The sequence below is a fragment of the Echinops telfairi genome, unplaced genomic scaffold (genome assembly GCF_000313985.2).
Source record: "Echinops telfairi isolate 266 unplaced genomic scaffold, ASM31398v2 ScPeMD7_3;HRSCAF=10, whole genome shotgun sequence".
In the NCBI taxonomy this organism is placed as follows: domain Eukaryota; kingdom Metazoa; phylum Chordata; class Mammalia; order Afrosoricida; family Tenrecidae; genus Echinops; species Echinops telfairi.
Window position 1 is genome coordinate 40015123 of NW_022103899.1, and position 8137 is coordinate 40023259.

General features: G+C 37.9%; 1 protein-coding gene across 1 annotated transcript in view; it reads left to right on the top strand.

Annotated features, from left to right (window-relative positions):
* The window catches only part of LOC123522508 (sperm-associated antigen 16 protein-like), a 480569-nt gene that overhangs the window by 77938 nt on the left and 394494 nt on the right, over positions 1 to 8137 (top strand). The window contains exon 2 of the mRNA XM_045297377.1: positions 6880 to 7006. The gene's annotated coding sequence lies outside the window, so the exon portion shown is untranslated. The remainder of the gene's footprint in view (positions 1 to 6879; positions 7007 to 8137) is intronic.

The window sequence follows — 8137 nt, forward strand, 5'->3', positions numbered from 1 at the left end:
GGAGATACAATGTTAAGAGTTAACTCACTGTAAAGTATGAGAATTTAAATAGATTTCACTTATGTTCATGCTGGGTTATTAGGTTTAGTTATTTTATAAATAATTTTTTTTTCAGATAACCTCCATGATTGATTTAACATTGCAATTGTGCTCAATTATGTAAATATTATTTATAATCCATATCTTGCTAGACATTAACAAAGCAGTGCCTTTCATTGTTTCTTTTCAGAACAGGATGGCTATTTTGGGTGGGGGGAGTGTAAAGGGATCTTTTCCTTCATATTCACCAAAAAAAGTCATATTGTTGCTTTCCCATAAATGTTACATATTCCCATTAGTCACATTTGGTTTTGAACCTTGTATTCATTTACCTGAGGCTTTGAAGTTGAAGTTTCATTTCTGATATTAAGAGTTTTTTCAAAAGTCAAACAAAGCAAACTAAATAAAAACCCTGAGCATTAATGTCTCACACAGGGAAACTGTGTTAAACTCTATCTCCTCAGGAGTCACCATCTATATGGAAATACAATTTAAATGAAAATGTATCTGAGATAGAAGAGTAGGTAACTTTGTTTTACAGGAAGTTGAAAGTTGACGGAAATATCCATCATCCAGTTACCAGTATAATAAATTAAATCAAGGGAGCAATGAAAGAGAATAAGAAAGACAAGGGGAACTAGAGGAAAAGTGGGAGATAAGTTAAGAGAGAGCTATTGCTAGTGAACTTCTCCCTGCAAAATGATTGGAAAACAGTAGACAGGGAAACAGAGAAAATTGCATGAAACTTCAGTGTTTATGTTTTTGATGGAAATGTGCAATCATTTCCATCTCTTGCAGGGCTGTCATGCTTCATCACTTTAGTCCATTTTCACCTTGCAAAGGGATTCTGAATGGGCCTTCCTTCCCTGGCAGCTAATTAATCTCTCACAAGCCTGCTCTTGCAGCCTGTCTGCCTGGAATGCCCCACACCTTAAATCAGTGACTCCTGAGCAGATTTCCTTCCTCCTTGAGCAATTCTTCCTCCCCTGAAGCTATGAAAAGACCCAGCTTTTCCTTTCCATTTGGGGAACTATGTGAGCTATAATATGTCAATGAGAAATTGTTCCCTCTCCCCTACCACTGCAAATTCATATACACCCAAATAATTAAATCGGCTTTAAATGACAACAGACAAAGTCTGAATATAAATTTAAAAGGTGCACAATAACTCAATGCCAATAGAACATCGCGTATTTGTTTGTGAACAGGGTGCTAAGATACTCATTCTCCGCCTATGTGCTAATATTAGATTTACATTGTGATGACACATATATTCATATTGTAATACTGTTGTGTTTACCTAAAACCACTGAAACCACTAAGTTTTGTAGATTGAAGACATTTCAGTTAGATGGTGAATTTTGTATGGATTCTAAATTTAAGAAAAGTTTACAAAATCCTATTCAGTTTTATTTCCATTTAATAAATATATTTTTTAAAGTTGCCATTAATGAAATGTAAAATAACAGCAACAACAAAAACTCATGAGCATAGAGCTGATTCTGTCTCCTAGTGACTGGATTGGACAGAGTAGAACTGGCCTTGTCTGTTTCTGAAGTAGCAGATCTTTACAGAAACAGGAAACCTCAACTTTTTCCTCTGGAGTCACTTCTAGATTTGAACCACCAACCTTGTGGCTAGCAACCACTGGAGCCACAGTTCATTAAAAATGGTAATTTTTCATTTGGTCACAAGTGCAAATCTGTTTCAATGTGGTTAACAGGTTATAGGAACATTAATTAAACCTTAAAACTTTGTAGATAGATTTTCTTCCCTTATTCAATTATCTCTATTGTTTTTATTGGCTTTACTTGGTTAAATCTTTTTGTTAAAATACTTTTATTGGAGGCTCCTACATCTCTTATCACAATCCATACATTCTTCCAGTGTGTCAAGCACATTTGCACATATGCTGCCATTATCATTTTCAAAGCATTCTCTTCCCACTTGAGGCCTTGATATCAACTCCCCATTTCTTCCCCTTCCCTCCCCTCCCCTCCCTCCCTCACACACCCTTGATAAGTTATAGATTATTATTTTCACATCTTACATCATTTTTCATCGCCCCTCACCCACTTTTCCATTGTTTGTCCCCTTGGGAGGGGTTTATATGTTGATCCTTGTGATCCATTCCCCATTTCTACCCCAAACCTCTCCTAATCCTCCTGGTAACTGTACTCTCATCGTTGGCCCTGAGGGGTTTATGTATCCTAGATTCCCTGAGTTGCAGGCTTTGGTCTAATCCGATTTGTAAGGTAGGATTCAGGTCATGATAGTTGGGGGAAGGAAGCACCAAAGAACTAGAGGAAAGTTGTGTGTTTCAGCGGTGCTATACTCCACCCTGACTGGCTCATCTTTTCCCTGTGACCCTTCTGTGAGGGGATTTCCAATTGTCTACATATGGGCATTGGGTCTCCACTCCATGCCTCCCACCCCCATTCACATTGGATATGATTTTGTTCTGGGTCTTAGATGCCTGATACCTGATCCCATCGACACCTCATTAATGATCACACAGGTTGGTGTGCTTCTTCCATGTGGGCTTTGTTGCTTCTCAGCTAGGTGGCCACTTGTTTATCTTCAGGCTTTTAAGACCCCAGACACTATATCTTTTGATAGCCGGGCACCATCAGCTTTCTTCACCACATTTGCTCATGTACCCATTTTGTCTTCAGCGATCGTGTTTGGAAGGTGAGCATCACAGGATGCCGGATTGTTAGAACAAAGTGTTCTTGTGTTGAGGGAGTACTTGAGTCAAGGCCCAATGTCCAGCTGTAACCTTAATTCTTAACATATAGATATGAGTACATAGTTCTATTCCCCTCTCATTTTATATATATATATATTTATATGCCTGTATTTAGCCCTCTATTACTGTCCTTTTCCTCCTAGTCATTTCCTCTATTTACTTTTACTTTCTTCTTGCCCCACCATCATGTTCAGCCTTAATTTGGGTTTAGTAATTCCTTAGTGCTACATTGCCCTTGATTAAACCCCATAAGGCATCCTATGCCCTTCCTTCCATTGATTTTAGTTCACTTGTTGTTCCCTGTCCCTGGGTTGGTTCCCTTAGCCCTTCCTTTCTACCACCTCCCCTTTTTGATTATTTTCTTATTTCATACCTCCCCTCCATTTTAATTTCTTCTAAAAATTATTACAAATAGAAAAGCTTCCATCAACTTTATAATGAATGACTGAAAAACAGAAAATAAATATTTAATGGTGTATCTATTTTATGTGTTAAAAACTCATAAACTTATGTATTTGATCTGTGCAAAATTGTTGATCTGGGAGATACAATGTTAAGAGTTAACTCACTGTAAATATCCAATTAGCCATTGAATTTATGAGCATATTCAAGTGATTGATCATGTCCCAAAGGCTGTAAGACTAATACTAAGAGAAAGAAGTTTCTTTCTGACAGCCTCTTTTTATTTTTAATTGCAATGGTGTCTACCTGCATTGAAATGCACAGACTTTCATTGTCCTGAAGTGATGAGTTTTGTGAATCAAAGTTACAAATTATATCTATAATCTCAGAAAATTACTTGTGCCTCTAATTAATGAAAACTCACCTCTTAAGAAAAAACTATTTTGGTAACATAATCAGAAATGGCCTGTTTTTGAAATAATAGAAATGGAATTATATGGTACATATGCTTATCTGTCTGGAACTTTTAGTTCAATATTCTTGTGAGCAGACCATGTAAAGTCTTAATTCATGTGCTTGACCTTTCTAGTTTCTAATATTCATTGTAATGACTACACAGAAACCCACAGACAAAACTCATGATTAGAAGGTTTATTAAGAATATTAGCAAGTTGTAATGCCAGTGGGAAGATACTCTAGGTAGTTGTTTGTTTCAGGGCATTGCTCAGAAGTGCCCAAAGAGGTATACTTCTCTGCTGTAAATCTCAACCCAAAGGCATTGAGCTCAGCCTATGTGAGTGAGCAAACACATTTCCCAAATTAAGTGCCCAGAGACACCCCAGTCCAGTAAGCATTAGCCCAAAGGTGCTCAGCTACACTTCCATGCGTCAGCAAGTCCAAATGCCCGAATTAAGTGCCCAGAAGAACCCCACTCCAAAATGCCAGACTCCAGCACAAAAGCTCTAATCTCAACTCTCTCTATGGATTGGGAGGCCCATCACTCTGTTCTATGTTCTGGCTCCGGCTGTTTCTTTGATGAAATAGATGTCATCAGGACCCAGAGGGTTCACTGTGCAAAAATCTCGTGTCCAGAGGAAGAGCTGCCCTCCTGGATCTTGCTGGTAAGGAGATTCCCACTCCTACTTCTCAGGGAGTTCATTGTATGCACAGCAGGATGCCACTCTAAGGAATTCTGAAATTACTCACCTGTGAATGCTATCAGTATGTCCCCCCACTTTCTTACCAGACCCGTGCAGAGAAAAGTAAGCTGTTCAGGGAGAGTGGGAGACTTTGCAGAGATAAACCACATTAAATCAATTCACTGCCCCTGCAGACCATCTTATTATAATTATCTACATTTTCTTCTTAATTTCAATTTAGTAAGAGCTAATATTGTATGACTTCATCTAAAATGTGAAGAATCCACTTCCTGGCTCACAGAGATCCTGTGACTAGCTGAAAGAAACTTCTGTTCATCTCCTCACAAAATATAAGGACTTTAAGGATTTTTTCATAAAACGGTTATTGCCAGTTCTATTCCAACACATAGTGACTCTATGAGACAAAGTAGAACTTCTCCATAGAGTTTCAAGGCTTTAATCTTTACGGACATGGGTCCAACTGGCAATGGAATGCTCAATCACTGCACCACCAGGGCTAGTTACAAGGATCTTAAACAATAGGATTCCATGTACACTGCTCTGGTGTATGCTAAGGAGCCCTGATAGTATAGGATTAAGGGCGTGGCTGATAACGGAAAGGCCAGTGATTCAGACCCACAGGAGACAAAGGTGGTGGTCTGCTCCTTTAAAGATCTGCAGCTTTGGAAGCCCTATGAAGATGTTCTACTCTGACCTACAGGCTTGTGATGGGGTGAAATCATCTTGAGAACATTGGACTGACTTTGGTGCTATTATGACCTTATAATTAATTTATCTATACACTTAATGTACCTTTCAACACAGTATCACTCTTTTAACTTTAAACAATCAGTTGTCTTTTTAAACATTAAGAAAAATATTGAATATACATTTATATATTTATAATCTTTTTATTTTTTATGTATACCCTTGTTTTCATCTAGTATCATTTATGTTCATCCTCATCAACTTTTCATTTTTCTTCTGTACAGATCTGCTGGTTATGAATTTCCTCAGCTTTACTTTGTATAAAACTATATTTCTTTCTTCAGCATTGTTGAAGTTATTTTGAGTCAGATACTGAATTTTCAACCCTTTAAAATGCAGATCCCGTATGTTTGGTCTTGAAAAATGCCTAAATAATAATATTTAAGGAGGAAGGGACAAATATTTTGCCTCAAATGTTTTTCTCAGGATCACTGTTCATCTTCATTCTGTATTTACAATAGAGTTAAAAAAATCATATGTCAAAACTGGGCAGCATCTATTAGTGCACCAAATTAAATAGTCTTATTCACATAAGAAAGAAGCTGGTTTTCACAGAGATTAATCATCTTGCCTACGATTAATGTTGCTAGCTGTTGTAGACATTAAATAGAAAGCCAGGCTCCTGGCTCTTAGTGCAGTTTTTCCACATACCACACCGGCACACGTGATATGGCTCAAGACAATGAGAAACCACTTATTTGGAGATTGACTAGTTCTAAGACCATCATCAAAACCCCAATTTTTTATGGTGTCAAGTCTGACTCTTGGTGATCCCACGTGTCTCAAAATGAACTGTGCTCCAAAGGGCTTTCAGTGGCTGATTTTTTGGGAAGTAGAGCTGCAGACCGATCTTCCTCTCTTTCTCTGGGTATATTTCAAACTCCAACCTCTCAGGTAGCTGCTGAGCATATTCATTGCACACTGCGCAGGCACTGTGAGCAGCTGTTAGGTGGATTTCCTTGGACTCTTGTTCTCAGCACTTACCAGTGAACCTGCTCCTACTCCATCTCTGTTTTTGAAATGTTGTTAGGTATTGATCAGTCAGCTCTGACTTGTCACCAACCCAAGAACAATAGGATAAAAAAACAACAAAAAACCATCAGTGGCTACAAGGGCAGTGTGTTGCTACTTTATATATAACCTGTTTTTTTAAAAACAAAACAAAAACACCCTATCACCACAACCAACACAAAATGCCATTTCATGAAATGCCAAAAGGCAAAGTTTCTGTCACTGTCTTTGAGCTCCTTCGGATCCTTCAGAACAGGCCTTCTCAAACGGTGGCCTGTATCAGAATCACCAGGAACATTTGTTTCAACAGATTGTTGGGCCTCCACCCTGAAGCTCTAAAATGTATCAAGTACAGCTAACGTTGAAAAAAATGAAGATACAATGACGTTTAAAGGTATATTTGGCCTTTTAGGGACCCCTGATATGTTTCCCCTCGACTTTTTAGCTTGTGCCTTTAGAAGAATGGAAGCAATATTTGTGTAATTTCATAATAAGGGGTAAAACAAGATATGTAAAGATGATTTTACAATATGACTATAAATGGAAGGTAATTTGCATTTAGAAAATACCATGCTATTAATTTCTATAAAGTGCTTAGAATGTAAGGGATTTGTATACTTTACCATTTAGAAATGTATTTCTTTTGGTTATTTTTCATTTTTAAAAATGCTATACTTTAGTACTGACATTGTTTTTATCACTGCTATGTAGAAACCATAAACAACAAGTAGGTGCCGACTCCTAATGCCTGACTCTGCTGTCCCTCCACAGTGAGCGATGCAGGAGCACCTTGTACGGACACACGGATTCTGTCAACAGCATTGAGTTTTTCCCGTTCTCCAACACTCTCCTCACGGGATCAGCCGACAAGTCCCTGTCTCTCTGGGACGCAAGAACAGTAAGCAAATGCAGACTCTTTGTCAAGTTGTTGACAACTTTAGTCACTGAAAGTTATTCTAGAAATCGTTTATAAAGGAGTTGTGCAAGGTTATCCAGATTAAAAGAATGGTGATCTATAATTTTCTGTTTCTATACACTTATCTACTCTACCTCACAATCATGAGGATTATAGAATGAATGTAACTATTAATTTAACTTTCTTTTGAGACCCAGACTTTTCTGTTGTAGGGAATACAACAGGGAAATGCATAACGCCTCTCCTGAATCTAAAGCTCACCTCCCATGGAGTGGATGTCAATTCATAGCAACTCCCTGGGACAGGGTAGCCCTGTCGCTCTTCACACAAGTAGAAAGCCCGCCTTCTCCTGGGAAGCAGTTACTGTGTTCACACTGCTGACCTTGTGGGTCTCAGCCAAACACATAGCCACTGAGCCACCACAGCTCCTCCCTAGAATCTTGTCATTGATAACGAGGTTTAAAAAGTTTTTTTAAAAGATTATTTGAATGCAGTGGGGTGCTGACAGTGGAAAAGAAGTTACAAAGGAAAAGCAAGAGGGAGAATCCTCATCTGTCTGTCAGAGTAGATAGCTTTACAGAGGAGACTACATCTGAACTGAAATTTTAAGCACAATTGGGATATAACAGGTATGCTCTAGAAGTGTAAATTCCAGGAAATGACCAGCAAAGCACTGGAATAGAACCATCTGGGAATAATATTACATATGGAGGAGAGTGGAGATTATGCAAGAAGGAAGAAATTAGCAATTTTCCTTGTTTACTCAGGGCTAAGAATTTTCTGTTTCTGTGGGCATACGAGATATTGGCAGAAGTGACCTGGACAAGTATGACACTTGTTTGTTTGTCTTCTGTGTAATTATATTAATTGTACAACATATTATCATATTACATTATTTGACTTGTAACTCAATTCAGTCCTTAGTATACTGGTATGATGCTTCTTTATAATAATTAGATTAAGTTAATTTGTTGAAAAATGATATTGCCAACTTGCGTATATGATCATTCTGGACCTAAAAGGGGATAACTTATTTACCTCTCTTATTAGTACAGTACCTGGCATTTATTATGTTGATGAATTTTTATTGTGACTAGGTTGGGACAGAGCTTT